Raw genomic sequence first — 13,272 nt, 5'->3', positions numbered from 1 at the left:
CTGGTTAACGTGTGTGTGTATATGGGGGGGTGGTCCTACAATAAATTCCCCCACCTACTTATCTCCCATCCAGAGCATTAATTCAACCAATCACTCCTTCTTTCAATTAACCACATATAATATGAATAGTATTTAGCATTATTTACTGTAGTTTCATAGTGACAGACTAGAATTTTTTTTTTTTTTTTCAAGACGGAGTCTTGCTCTGTCGCCTAGGCTGGAGTGTAGTGGCGCGATCCGGGCTCACTACAACCTCTGCCTCCTGAGTTCAAGTGATTGTCCTGCCTCAGCCTCCTGAGCAGCTGGGATTACAGGCTCACGCCACCAGGCCTGGCTAATTTTTGTATTTTTAGTAGAGACGGGGTTTCACCATGTTGGCCAGGCTGGTCTTGAGCTACTGACCTCATATTATCCGCCCACCTCGGCCTCCCAAAGTGCTGGGATTACACATGCGAGCTACCACGCCCGGCCGAAAAAATTTTTAAAAATCTTTATTGTGCACTGAAGGCTGACTAGGGGCTGACACAGCATCCTAGGCACTGGAGCTAAGGTGCAATTTGTACCCAAAGAAGTGTCTTAGATCTGGTTCCCTTGATGTGCAGACTGAGATGGGGATTAGGGCGGCACATGGTTTATTGTGAGGCAAACTCTCAGGAGAAGGGAGGAAAGGAAGCAGGGTGGGGCACAGAGTGGGGAAGCAAGGATGTGCTTCACAGCTGAGTCTGGTTTTGGCTTGATCCTGTGGGAAGCTCTGGGTGGACAACTGTATGACAGAAAGGATCCCACCTGAGTCAGGGAGGCTAGTTTTTTATGTCCCTGTCAGTCAGCTAATTGGCTGCCCTCTAGGCCAAGGGCAAGTCCAGAGACAGAGAGCCACTGGCAGCCAAAACTCACAGTCAGCACCGGGAATCTGGGTGGAGCACCAAGGCATCCACTCAGGGAGTAGCCTGAGAAGAGAAGAGTGAGCTGACCCGAGCAAGCACAGCCCTGATTGTTATCCACACTTGGCAACCCAGTCCTCTTTCTACTCTCACTCTCAGCCTGGCCTCAACCCTTATCTGCCCTTGTCCCACCTTGTTTCTCTTTCTGTTTCTTTTTCTTCCTCTTTCTTTCCTTCTTTCTTTCTTTCTTTCTTTTTTTTTTTTTTGACAGCGTCTCACTCTGTTGCCCAGGCTGGAGTGCAGTGGCATGGTCACGGCTCACTGCAGCCTGGAACTCTTGGGCTCAATCGATCCTCCCACCTCAGACTCTCTAGCAGCTGGGACCACAGGTGCACACCACCATGCCCAACTAATTATTTTTTGTAGAGACAGGGTCTCACTATGTTGCCCAGGATTCCTACTTCTGTTCCTGCCTTGTCTGTCTTGAGAAGGTTTATCAGGTTGAAACCTTGAGTATCTTCAAGAGCCTCCAGGAGGCTCTGGCTACTGAGTCATTCCTTGACCTCTTTCCTTGCCTATGGGTCATCTGAGCCCCACTGTTCCCTGAGGCAGAAAACTTTGATATCCTTGGGGACATCTGACCCTAATCCCTTCTCTTGCTCTTTCTCCTTTATTGGGTGTACCCATCCCATCTCCTGTGGTGGAGAAAGGACAGTTCAAGAGAAATTCATTCTCAAGGCTTGACTCCTACTTAAACATCACAGGATACATTCCCTGGAAGGGGAAGGGTGCGTCTGTACTGGCTTCCTTAGAAACTTCAGAACAGAAAAGACGCCTCCTTTCCCTCCCCCTCCCCAATTCAAACAGGGGCTGGGAGAGAGGAAGAGATTATTGTTTCAGGGGGTGGGGGGTGTGGATGGACTGAGTGCTGAAACTTCCTTTTCTTCTGGCACAGCTCTATTTGTAGAAGTGCCAGAGTCCTGGGGAGAAAAGCAAGAGAGGGAGAAAAAGAACATTCTTTGAGGGCATTTGGCTGCTCTTTTACACTCGAGATCAAACAGAGAAAATCCAGCGTCATGCCCTCCCCATCTTTCTGTCCCTAGCATGTAGATGTCCTGTGGTGTGTCTCATAAATGCACATGCACATGCATGCGAACACACACACAAACACACACACACACCCTCGCACTGTTGAAACCAGAGCTGCTGGCTCCAGGGAGGGGAGTGAAGAAGCAGCTGTGGACAGGTATGGGTGGCCACATACCTGCCCTTCTGGGAGGTGACACTTCCATTACACCTCCACAGGTTTCATGTTGACCTCACCCTAGCTTTGGCCCAATGTTGTCAGGATGGGCAGAAGGATGGCAGAGCTAAGCTGGCCCAAAGCCAGCAAGCAAAGAGTTCTCAGCAGGCCCTTGAAGTGCCAGCAAATCAGTTCCCCCAAGGACCAAATCTGGAGAAAACTCAGCTTAAAGCACAGCAGTAGCACATACTGGCTTCAGCAACACATATACTAAAATTGGAATGATACAGAGAGGATTAGCATGGCCCCTGCATAAGAATGATACGCAAATTGATGAAGCATTCCATATTTTTCAGTTTGTCAAGCATTTTATTCTTTTGAATAAAACCAACATGTCTATAACTTAACAAAAAAGCAGCATAGCAGCAGAGATTGGGCCTAGATCACTAGGTGAACTTCAGTGATGGCTGAGAGAAGCACCCTGGAGACTTCTTGAGGGTTGGGGGAAGCCCCCATCTTCCCTGAGGGATTTTCGGAAGGCAGGGTGCAGGCCCAGGATAAAGTTCCGGGTCTGGATTGCAGAAAGTGACCCTGGCAGCCCAAAACCTTTGGCATCGCTGAATCAGAAGGGATTTTGACTGGCCTCATGTCACCCCCAGTAGGCTGGGACTGGGGCTCTAATTGGCTGTAATTTGTTGATGAATGCAATTTGCAGCTGCCTTCTCTCTTTGTGACAGGCCTCAATTAGAGCCGCCAAAGGGATCTAGGGTGGGAGGGGGAGCTGGGATGTTGTTTCCAACTCCTTCCCCTGGTCCGCTCTCAGCACTCTGCCCCATCCTGAAGCAAGAGGAGGTTCTTGAGGCTAGTTAATTGTCCCCCAGCTTGGCCGGGGAACGGTGGCTCACGCCTGTAATCCCAGCACTTTGGGAGGCCGAGGTGGGTGGATCACGAGGTTAGGAGATTGAGACCATCCTGGCTAACACGGTGAAACCCCATCTCTACTAAAAATACAAAAAATTAGCTGGGCATGGTGGCGGGCGCCTGTAGTCCCAGCTACTCAGGAGGCTGAGGCAGGAGAATGGTGTGAACCCGGGAGGCGGAGCTTGCAGTGAGCCGAGATCACGCCACTGCACTCCAGCCCAGGCGACAGAGCGAGACACCGTCTAAAAAAAAAACTTGTCGCCCCACTTACAGTCAGTGATATAATTTTAGAACAAGTGGAGAGTGAGAAAGGTATAAAATGAAGGCTGCCTTCCTGCAGGTTGGTCTGGATGTTATGGATTTTAAAACTTGACCACGTTTCATGTTTAGTACTTTCTTATTTATTTTAGAGCTTCTGAAAATTCTATAGAAAGGAAGACTTTTGAGCTAAAATGTTTATTTCTATCTTATAGTTCTTTCTCCCTCTTACCAGATAAAGGAAAAAAATAGAAATCAGAATGATGGAAAAGAGAGAGAGAAATAAGGCAATCAGCTCTCCACTGACATATGATTTTTTTTTTTTTTTTTTAGAGACAGGGTCTTGGTCTGTCACCCAGGCTGGTGTGCTGGGTTGTGATCATAGCTCACTGCAGCCTCAACCTCTTGTGCTCAAGCTATCCTCCCACCTCAGCCTCCTGAATAGCTAGGACTACAAGCATGTACCACCATGCCTGGCTAATTTTTATATTTTTTGTAGAGATGGGATCTTGCTATATCACCCAGGCTGGTCTTGAACTTCTGGCCTCAAGTGATCCTCCTGTCTTGGCCTCCCAAAACGCTGGGATTAGAGGCATGAGTCATCATGCCCAGCCTCTGACATACTTTTTTTTTTTTGAGATGGAGTCTCGATCTGTCACCCAGGCTGGAGTGCAGTGGCACCATCTCAGTTCACTGCAACCTCTGCCTCCCAGGTTCAAGCAATTCCTCTGCCTCAGCCTCCCGAGTGGCTGGGAGTACAGGCGTGCATCTCCACTCCCGGCTACTTTTTGTATTTTTAGGAGAGACAGGGTTCTGCCATGTTGGCCAAGCTGGTCTCGAACTCCTGACAGGTGATCTACCCACCTTGGCCTCCCAAAATGCTGGGATTATAGGCATGAGCCACTGCGCCTGGCCTGACATACTATTTTAATCAGAAGAATCACTTGAACCGGGGAGATGGAGGTTGCAGTGAGCCAAGATCGCCCCACTGCACTCCAGCTTGGGCAACAGAGCGAGACTCTGTCTCAAACAAACAAACACAACCACTAGGGAACATTTAGTCCAATGGCTTTCAAATTCTTTAAAAAAGTAACAGGACCAGGGGCTGTGGCTCACGCCTGTAATCCCAGCACTTTGGGAGGCCGAGGTGGGTGGATCACCTGAGGTTAGGAGTTCGAGACCAGCATGACCAACATGGAGAAACCCCATCTCTACTAAAAATACAAAATTAGCTGGGCGTGGTGGTGCATGCCTGTAATCCCAGCTACTCCGGAGGCTGAGGCAGGAGAATCACTTGAGCCCAGGAGGTGGAAGTTACAGTGAGCCAAGATCATGCCACTGCACTCCAGCCTGGGCAACAAGAGTGAAATCCCATCTCAAAAAAAAAAAAAAAAGGGGGTAACAGGGGCCAGGTGCAATGGCTCACGCCTATAATGCCAGCACTTTGGGAGGCCAAGGTGGGTGGATCACTTGAGGCCAGGAGTGGGAGACCAGCATGGCCAACATGGTGAAACCCCGTCTCTACCAAAAATACAAAAAAGTTAGCCGGGTGTGATCTCAGCTACTTGGGAGGCTGAGGCAGGTGTATCACTTGAACCTGGGAGGTGGAGGTTGCAGTGAGCTGAGATTGCACCACTGCACTCCAGCCTGGGCAACAAAGTGAGATTCCATCTCAAAACAAACAAACAAACATCTAACCTGGAAGCTCAATGTGTAAAACACGTCACAACTGATCCAGTTAAAGTGGAACTGGGGGCTCTGAGCCCCATTGGACTGGCCTCCTCCCTAAATCTTGCCTCTCCTACCCCTTGCCTTGGTGGCCTCCCTATGATAGCTATAAGGTTCAGTTAGATTGACCAACTCATCCCAGTTTGTCTGGCTTTATTTATTTATATTTCTTCTGAGTGGCCAATGCAGCATACCAGTCCCAGCTGGCTCAATTTGTCTAGTTTTAGCACTGAAAGTCCTGCATCCTGAGAAATATCTGGAACCTGGGCAAACCAGGACAGTTCGTTGCCCTAGGTTCAACAGAGCATGGTTTGAAAACTAGTGATACAATCCCTCTGATCTACTGATGAAGATATTGAGCCCATAAGAGATGTGGTAGTTTGAAGTCCCATAGATAGATTATCATGCCCAGGAGTGACCTGCATTGGGGTGGTGAATATTGCTTCTCTGTCCCGTATCTCTGTGAGAAGTAAAACTGTCCATCGCCAAATCTCTCTTCTCCTTCAAGACCCCCTTTTATGAAGCCTTCCTTGGTTCTTCCAGAAAGAGTTGTGTTCTCTTTTCTAATTCTTCTTTTAGAGTACTTATCGGGTAGAGTTATTTTTAATCTTGGGTCTTTCCATTCAGACTGGAAGTTTCTTGGTTCCAAGTCCCATTTGTTTTCGTATCCCTCAGCACCTAGTGCAGTGTCTGGCATAGAGTAGGCACTCAAAGATATTTTTAGATAGATGGATGGATGGATAGGTGGACAGTTGGATGGATTTGGAGGATAGGTGGATGAAGAGATGGATGGATAGATGAATGGATGGGTTGGAGAATGGATAGATGGAATGGATGGGTAGAGAAAATGACGGATGCATGGAAGGCTTGGTGCCTTGTTGAAGAGAGTGGCATGAAACAATTAGGAAGTTTCTAGGCAACTTCTTCTTGCATCATTTCCCCGCTACTATGGCCATTTTCCCTGAATTCGATTTTTGGAATATCTAATGTACGTACATTCAGATGCAAGGACCAAAACAACTTCCCAAGCCAATTAGAAGTCACTTAAATGTGTCATTTTTGGATTATTTGTGCCATTGCTTTCCTCTACAGAAAGTTATGGTTTAGCTACACAAATACAATATTTGATGAGAATACCTCAAATAGGTAGCTGATGGCAATGACGAAGACTGTCTGAAAATAAAACAGCTTGAAAATATCTGACAGTGGAGAGTGTAGGAGGCAGGGACAGAGAGTAAGCCACTGGTGCAAATAGCGAGCAAGGCAATCAGGACTTGAGGACTGGAAAGGCAAGAATTATGAAAGGAGGATTCAAGACACACATTAGAAGGACTTCCCAATTATGTTTGGAAGCAAAACATTAGACTAAATGATTATTTGTGATTTTTAAAAATTTTATTTTTGAGACAGGATCTCATTATGTCGCCTATGCTGGAGTGCAGTGGTGTGATTATAGCTCACTGCAGCCTTGATCTCCCAGGCTCAAGTGATCCACTCACCTTAGCCTCCTGAGCAACTGGGACTACAGGTGTACGCCACCATGCCCAGCTATTTAAAGGAATTTTTTTTTTTTTTGGCCGGGCGTGGTGGCTCATGCCTGTAATCCCAGCACTTTGGGAGGCCAAGGTGGGCGGATCACAAGGTCAGGAGATTGAGACCATCCTGGCTAACACAGTGAAACCCCATCTCTACTAAAAATACAAAAATTAGCCAGGCGTGGCGGCATGTGCCTGTAGTCCCAGCTGCTGGGGAGGCTGAGGCAGGAGAATGGCGTGAACCTGGGAGGCGGAGCTTGCAGTGAACAGAGATCGCACCATTGCACTCCAGCCTGGGCGACAGAGCGAGACTCTGTCTCAAAAAATAAATAAATAAATAAATAAATAAAAGAATTTTTTAGTAGAGATGAGGCCTTGCTATGTTGCTCAGGCTGGTCTTGAGCTCCTGAGCTCAAGTGATCCTACTGCCTTGGTCTTCCAAGGTGCTGGTACTACAGGCATGAGCCAATGCACCCAGCCTATTCATGATTCTTGACCTACTCTCTCTCAAGTAAAATTTATTGAGCATCCATTCTGACCCATGTATCAGGCTAAGCACTTTCACTTGTATTATCTCAGCCCATCATGCCTGGGGACAGGAAGATGGAGTTCACACACTCTTGATGTGCACATTTTTCTTAGGCGATCTCCTCCACACCCGTGCTTTTAACCACAGAAGCTACTTTGACTCTCTGGTCCAGCTCTCCTCTTGCCCCACAACTTTCCTTTACCCTGCTGCTGACTCTCTCCCCCTAGATGTCTGCAGATGCCTCCAACTGAAGGGACTCCACACAGGACTCATCTGTTTTCCCACTAAACCTTCTCCTCTGCCCAGATTCCCCATCTCTACTCATGGCACTCTCACCTGACCCACTCAACACCCAAGTCAGAACATGGGCATCAGCTCCTTTTCCCTGCCTGTGCCCCCCATGCTGGTCACCATGTCCAGTAATTCTACTTCTTAAATGCCTTGCAGATCTGTGTTTTCCTTTTCCTTCCAATGGGAGCTGCCCTAAATTCAGGTCCTCACCATTTCTCACTGGGTTACTTCCCTAGCTTCCTTTTGCTCCCTTTCTCCCCCATCTCATATTCTGGGAATCCATTCTTTACTTAGTTGCCAGACTCATTTTCCAAAATGCAAATCTGATCAGTCACACACCCTCCAAGCCTTTTGATGATACTCTAGCTGTTTTTAAAATAACATCCAAAATCCTTAGCTTCTCTGACAAGAGCCTTAACCCCTCACTCTGCCACACCAAATCCCAGTACTTGCTGGCCTATGCACTTCCATCCCCATGCCTTTGCACAAGCTACTTCTGCTGCCTAGGAATGCCTTTCCTCCCATTTATACCAATCTAATTCCTCCTCATTCCTCACGATTCAGTGTGTTAGATGTCACCTCCTCCAGGCAGACTCTCTGACTGCCCCTCTGCTCCTGAGTCTGAGTGAGCTCCCCCTCCTCTGGCCTCTCACTGTGTCCAGTGCTTGTCTCTTCTTTAGTACTGATTATGCTGTATTACAGTTGCCTGTTTCCTTGTGTGTCTCTCCCACTCAAATGTGAGATATTCCAGGACAGGTGTGCTGTCTTTCACATCTGCATTCCTTGCACTGCATGTTTTGCCTGGCATGTAGTGTGCCCAGTAAATGTTTGTTGAGTGAATGTATGGCTGGTAGTTCTCTATCATCTACGGGCCTTTGATCTCATTCTCTCTCATGGGACAGTCAATTCAGTACAGTTTAAGATAGGACTCAAGATGTGCTGTGGAAATCAGTACATTTTTCTCTCTCCCCTTCCCTCATCTCTCTCAGAATTTGCCGGTGGCCACACCCTTGGCACAGACACAGGCAGCTCAGTCTGCAGAACGTCAGCTGGCAGCGAGCAGCCCTTCCCTTCCTCCCTGGCTCTGTCTTCGCGCTCAGCACAAATCGTTTTTCCTTTTTGGGTGTTCAGAGCTCTGATAGCAGAGGGCTGGGTGGGAGTGTGGCAGAGCGGGCTGTCTGCAGGGAGGCAGAAAAGCGGGGTGTGGGAGAGCCAAGATGTGGGTGGAAGCATTGCTATGTAGGCCCTTTTAGAGGGAGAAAGAAAATTTAGCTCCTCGTTGGGGCTGCCTGGGGCACAGCAGCTGAGATGTGCTTGTCCCCTTTTGCTCTCTGGGGGTTGGGATAACCCTGTTGATATTTAGCCTCCTTCTGAGCATTGGCAAGCCTTCTGAGAGAGAGAGGCAATGAGAGAGGGAGAGATTATGGATTTTCAAAACTGGCCCAGTACATTCCCTTGATACCAAGCCACTGGGCAGAATCTTGGGGGTCAAGCTATTGCTGTTTCCTTGTTTTGGAGAACATAGGAAAAGATAATCTGCCACATACCTCATTCATTCATTCAGTACCTGGGTGATGCCAGACACTGGGGACACAGATGAATAAGGCCCAGTGCTCCTCCTGGGGCTCACAGTATACGGGGCATGGGCTTGTAAGGAGATGTGTTACAAGTGGGCTGGGATGGTTGTGAGAGGAAAGGCTTGGCAGGCTTGGAGGAGAACAGGTCACTCCGTCCATGGAAAGAAGGTGATGTTGGGGCTCTGGGAGTGATTTCTGTACAGTCTTGTACTTACAACTACCTCCAACATCAGTTACTGAGAGGAGACTCTGTTTAACTCTTCATAAAGACAGCAGCAGCAGCCATGGTAGAGAATATGGAATTTGGAGAAGACAATGTGATTTCAGACCCTGGCTTACCACCTCATTCATTCATTCAGTAAATGCCTGGATCTGCTGTGAACAATTGACATCAGTTCTCTGAGCCTCAGTTTTGTCATCTATATAATTAGGATAATGGTGACACTCACCTCACCATTCTGTTGGGAGGATTACATGAGCTCATTTATGTGATAATGCTTTGTAAACTGGAAAGTGCTGTGCAAATATGAGCTGCTAATTACCCTTCCATCTATCCACTGATTCAGTCAACAAATAACTATCAAGTGCCCTCTTCTAAGGGCCTGACAAGGCCCTTTTTGAGGCAGGAGCCTGTTTCTTGCATGTGCGCGTGTGTATGTGTGTGTAGGGGGTTGCTGTGTGTGACCATAGCGCGTCTTCATTAAGCGGCAACCATCTGCTCTGTCTGAAGGGAAGTCCTAGCTTCCCCAGCTCTCAGCCCTCGTCCCCACTGCAGGTGGGCAGGGACACGTTCTGCAGTCTCCCCGCTGAGGGTTGCTGCTGCACACAGGAGGCCGGCAGGGCGTGTGAATCACCAGCCTTAGTCACCACTCTGCCTACAGGGCTTGTCTTCCCTACCAGATGATGAGCCCAAAATAAAAATACGGCTGAAGAGCGAGTTAGCATTCCAGGCTGTCTCTGAGAGGCATCTGAGCCACCAGGAAAGGAGCTGAATGCATTATTTTGCACTTCTCCCAGCCCCCAAAACTCACATCAGGAGTATCCTGGGTAACCTCAGAGCTGAGGGGCAGCAGAGAGAGGGACGCCGGGCTTGGTGGTGAGGGTAGGAGACTGAGGGTGGCTTTCCGCACAGTCACCGTCTCAGCAGGTCCTGTCCAGCCACATTATCAGCTCTAATTTGTGCACAGTGCTTTGTGGCTTACAAAGTGCTTTGATACACTTTCTCTCATTTGATGCTCATGAGAACTTTGTGAGGGCGTTACTGGAAGGCAGAACAGCCTGGAGGTCCAGTGTGTGGCTTCTGGAGCCGAACCTGCCTGACTTTGAATCTGTTTTTGTTGCCTACTGGCTGTGGGACTTTGAGCAAAATCCCTTAGCCTGTTTTTTTGTTTTGTTTTGTTTTGTTTTTTTGAGACAGAGTCTCGCTGTCTCCCAGCCTGGAGTGCAGTGGTGCGATCTCGGCTCACTGCAAGCTCCGCCCCCTGGGTTCGCGCCATTCTCCTGCCTCAGCCTCCTGAGTAGCTGGGACTACAGGCGCCCGCCACCACCGGCCGGCTAATTTTTTGTATTTTCAGTACAGATGGGGTTTCACTGTGTTAGCCAGGATAGTCTCGACCTCCTGACCTCGTGATCCGCCCGCCTCAGCCTCCCAGTGCTGGGATTACAGGCGTGAGCCACTGCGCTGGCCTAATAATAGTGGTGGTGTTTTTTTTGTTTGTTTGTTTTTTTGAGACAGAAAATCTTGCTCTTTCACCAGGCTGGAGTGCAGTGAGGCGATCTCGGCTCACTGAAAACTTCTGCCTCTTGGGTTCAAGCGATTCTCCTGCCTCAGCCTTCCAAGTAGCTAGGACTACAGGCACACACCACCACACCCAGCTAATTTTTTTGTATTTTTAGTAGAGACAGGGGTTTCACCATATTGGACAGGATGGTCTTGATCTCTTGACCTCGTGATCCACCCGCCTCAGCTTCCCAAAGTGTTGGGATTACAGGCGTGAGCCACCCGCCTGGCCAGTAATTATTTTTGTAGAGATGGAGTCTCACTACATTGTCCAGACTGGTCTTGAACTTTTGGCCTCAAGCCATCCTGCTGCCTCAGCCTCCCAAGTAGCTGGGATTACAGGTGCCCGTCACTGCGCCTGCCTAATTTTTGTATTTTTGATAGAGACAGAGTTTCACCATCTTCGCCAGGCTGGTCTCAAACTCCTGACCTCGTGATCTACCTGCCTCGGCCTCCCAGCGTCCTGGGATTACAGGCATGAGCTACTGTGCCTGGCCCAGTTTTCTCATTTTCAAAATGGAGGTACTGGCTGGGCACGGTGGCCCATGTCTGTAATCCCAACAATTTGGGAGGCCAAGGCAGGCAGATCAGCTGAAGTCAGGGGTTCAAGACCAGCCTGGCTAACATGGTGAAACCTCGTCTCTAATGCAAAAAATTAGCTGGGCATGGTGGTGTGCGCCTGTAATCCCAGCTACTTGGGAGGCTGAGGCAAGAGAATCGCCTGAACCCAGAAGGCAGAGGTTGCAGTGAGCCACTACACTCCAGCCTGGGTGACAGAGTGAGACTCCGTCTCAAAAAAATAAATAAGTAAATACATAAAATGGACATACTAATAGTACAGTTTTTGTTTTGTTTTGTTTTTGTTTTTATTTTTTGAGACAGAGTCTCACTCTGTTGCCCAGGCTGGAATGCAATGGCACCATGTCGGCTCACTGCAAACTCCGTCTCCTGGGTTCAAGCAATTCTCCTGCCTTAGCCTCCCAAGTAGCTGGGGTTACAGGTGCCCGCCACCACGCCTGGCTAATTTTATATTTTTAGTAGAGACAGGGTTTCACCATGTTGGCCAGGCTGGTCTCAAACTCCTGACCCCGTGATCCACCCACCTCGGCCTCCCAAAGTGCTGGGATTACAGGCGTGAGCCACCATGCCTGGCCAATAGTACAGTTTTTATAAGGTTAATATTTTTAAATCTGTTTATTATCTCCCCAAATTAGAGCAAAAGCTATAATAAAGAGGGATCTTTGTTTTTTAAGACACTGCCCGACACAGGGAGGTTTGCAATAAATATTTGTGCAATGAATGAATAAGAGGCTTAGAACAATGCCAGGCACATAGTAGACACTATGTGTGCTAGCTATTATTATGGGATTTTTTCCATTTGGGCAATGTAGAAACTGAAGTTTAGAGAATTTAAGTGAATTGCCTGAAGTCACAAAGCTAAGATGTGGCAGATTTGGAGCTTTAAATAAAGCTGCTACTCTAAAATAAGGGCCCCTCCTCCCACACTGTGACTACCCCAGTTCCTCCTCTTCTTTCCTTTCTTTAATCTCTTTCCTTACCTTCCCCAGATACTCATTAAAATTGAGCAACAGAGTTAATCCACTTCCTTGTCTGCAGTATTAGAAAGCTGTAGAACTGGCCTGGCGCGGTGGCTCATGCCAGTAATCCCAGCACTTTGGGAGGCCAAGGCAGGTGGATCACGAGGTCAGGAGTTCGAGACCAACCTGGCCAAGATGGTGAAACCCTGTCTCTACTAAAAATACAAAAATTAGCTGGGTGTGGTGGCAGGTGCCTGTAATTCCAGCTACTTGGGAGGCTGAGGCAGGACAATTGCTTGAACCCAGGAGGCGGAGGTTGCCGTGAGCCGAGATCATGCCACTGCACTCCAGCCTGGGCGACAGAGCAAGACTCCATCTCAAAACAAAACAAAACAAAAAGCTATAGAACTTTCAGCAAGTCACATAACTTCTGTGTAGCACAGTTTCTCCATCTGTAAAATGGACATCATAATATAACCCACCTCGCAATTCCAGTTTTGTGAATATTAAGTGACAGTTAATATATGTAGTGATGAACACGTAGTAATAGCTCAATACACAAAAGCTATTTTTTTTTTTGAGACGGAGTCTCACTCTCGCCCAGGCTGGAGTGCAGTGGCGCGATTTCGGTCCACTGCAAGCTCCGCCTCCCAGGTTCATGCCATTCTTCTGCCTCAGCCTCCCAGGTAGCTGGGACTACAGGCGCCCACACCACGCCCGGCTAATTTTTTTTTGTATGTTTTAGTGGAGACGGGGTTTCACCGTGTTAGCCAGGACGGTCTCAATCTCCTGACCTTGTGATCCGCCCACCTTGGCCTCCCAAAGTGCTGGGATTACAGGCGTGAGCCACCGCACCCGGCCACAAAAGCTATTAATCATCATCTTTTGGGGACCACTAGAACATATCCAAGATTTAGATTCATAGAATGTTAGAGTTGGAAGAGATCTTACAGAATATGATCCAATTTTAAAATTGGATCACATATGAGAA

At 48.2% G+C, this 13,272-nt stretch overlaps 1 non-coding gene across 1 annotated transcript; it reads left to right on the top strand.

The window, feature by feature from the left end:
• Window positions 1-2,373: 2,373 nt before the first annotated feature.
• LOC112437718 (U6 spliceosomal RNA) lies at window positions 2,374-2,477 on the top strand. The gene has a single exon (XR_003026262.1). It is a non-coding gene; the product is annotated as a U6 spliceosomal RNA (small nuclear RNA).
• The last annotated feature ends 10,795 nt before the right edge of the window (window positions 2,478-13,272 follow it).

Source organism: Pan paniscus, chromosome 19 (assembly GCF_029289425.2).
Source record: "Pan paniscus chromosome 19, NHGRI_mPanPan1-v2.0_pri, whole genome shotgun sequence".
Lineage (NCBI taxonomy): Eukaryota > Metazoa > Chordata > Mammalia > Primates > Hominidae > Pan > Pan paniscus.
Note: the sequence above shows the minus strand (reverse complement) of the source record. Positions and strands in the feature narration are given on the sequence as shown.